Source organism: Magnolia sinica, chromosome 5, assembly GCF_029962835.1.
Source record: "Magnolia sinica isolate HGM2019 chromosome 5, MsV1, whole genome shotgun sequence".
NCBI lineage: Eukaryota > Viridiplantae > Streptophyta > Magnoliopsida > Magnoliales > Magnoliaceae > Magnolia > Magnolia sinica.
The window spans coordinates 20,542,759-20,544,970 of NC_080577.1; positions in this window are offsets into that span (position 1 = coordinate 20,542,759).

Here is a 2,212-nt window from a genome sequence, read left to right on the forward strand (position 1 = left end):
GAGGGCCTGTTTGGATGACTGTAAGTTGGGCAAGTGGGAAGTGACTTACAGGGAAGTCACTTACAGGTGGTGTTTGGGGGAGAAAATTCACCTGTAAGTAACTTACAGCCTGTGAGTCACAGGTAAATCTACCAAAAAACTGCAGGGCGATGGGGGTGAGAAGTCACTTCCCTGTAAGCCACTTACAGGCTCAACGGTCGGATTTTTAAAAAGAGCGGAAGATGGAGAAACGCACTCTCCCTCTCTGCAATCTCTCGGTCTCCCTCTCTGCAATCTCTCTCCGTCTGCAACAACCGCCCTCCGTCTCTGCAATCTCTCTCCGTCTGCAACGACCGCCCTCTCTCTCTCTCTCTCTCTCTCTCTCTCTCTGCAACGACCGCCCTCCCTCTCTGCAATCTCTCTCTCGCAATGTTTCCTTTTCTGCTTTGAAAACGGGAGTGGATTAGGCTTTACTCGTACGCATGCTCACCTGTGCACGTGCGAACGTGCGATCCTTCCCACACGTGTCATGGGACTCTAATCCGAACGGTTCACGTGATGAAACATCCCATTAAACCTTTGATATAAAACTCCGGTGGGCCATAGAAACTCCGTGGGATCCACCGTGATTTATGTATTTGATCCACCCCCATCCATCCATTTTAGTAATAAACTCTGTGGATGGTTTAAAGTAAGACATGTCCTGTGGTATATATACAATGGTGCAATGTACACTCATTAGATGGCTGGTTTGTTTGATGGAGGTTACCTTTATTCATGATCCATCCGTAGTGCACCAGAAATATGATCTGGATCACTAGAAGGTGGGTGCACCTACATCGTATGCTACTTACGTACTGTGTTGCTGGTGTGGTCTGAGAACAAACTGCCAATTTACCTTAAAATTTTCAAATGTTTTTTTCAAGTAAAAAACCAGTACAGAAAGAGTATATACTCATTTTAGGATTATCCAAATCTCATGTGAACCCCACCACAGAAACAGTTGTGACTAATTTAATGAACCTGTGGGCTGTTTGCCTATTTCTAATGGTGTGGTCCGCCTAAGATGGACAGAAACAGTTGTGACTAATTTAATGAACCTGTGGGCTGTTTGCCTATTTCTAATGGTGTGGTCCACCTAAGATGGACAGAAACAGTTGTGACTAATTTAATGAACCTGTGGGCTGTTTGCCTATTTCTAATGGTGTGGTCCGCCTAAGATGGATTCTTTTTATACATTTATTTATTAATATATTAAGGTGTGCTGCAAATAGATCTTTTTATGCATTTATTTAGTAATATATTAAGGTGGGCCGCACAAATCTTATCCTAAAATGCTCCCTTGGATTCTTTTAAAGCATTTATTTTCTAATTTTTATTTAATTATTTTCATGTATTTGGATTCTAAAAATTGGACGATAATGATAATTCTAATTTTGTTATATATAGACCATTTATAGTTAATGGCATGTATTTCATCCACTTGATAATTAGTTTAGCTTAAGAATTAGCTTAAATATTCATCTTGGTTGGCTTCGTAAAATTACATTTTTGATCCCATGCACTTTTAAATGATCATAACATTTTGAAACAATTTCCTAATCAAGTTTTGCTCGATGTGAATATATAATTTTTTACCTTTAAGTAACTTACAGGTTACTCAAATAGAAAAATTAACTTACTTGTAAGTCATTTACAGCTTACATCAAAACAGGTTACCTGTAAGTAACTTTCACATGTGTAAGTCACTTATAACTTAAAAGAACTTACAGGCATCCAGGGATCCCCCTTTTTCTTTTCTGTTTTTCAAGAAATGCTACAAAGAGCAGGGAATGAGATTTAGTAGCGTTTGGATGGGATTTTTCTCATTCATATTTTGATTTGAGAGAGAAACTAGTGAAGGGAGAAGAGAGGATGGACAGAGCTTGAAAACCACTGTAAACCCTTTCTTGCATTGGAGCAGGTAGGTGTGAATGGGCCGAAATATGGCCCGACAAGCCCATGCAAGCCCAGACCGATTTTTATCTAGGACCTTAAATATCAGCTACAAACGTTTTTCAGGTGGCACACATCTGTAACTATGTACAGTGCAATGCTCATATTCCAGAGTGTTTCTCTTATTGGGGTCTATCTAGATGACGTTTAGGCTTGATTTTGGGGCTTTTTTAAGTTTTAGTGTGCTATCTAATGGTTAGTGTAGATTTCATATGATCATCATGGTGGGCCATGCCAT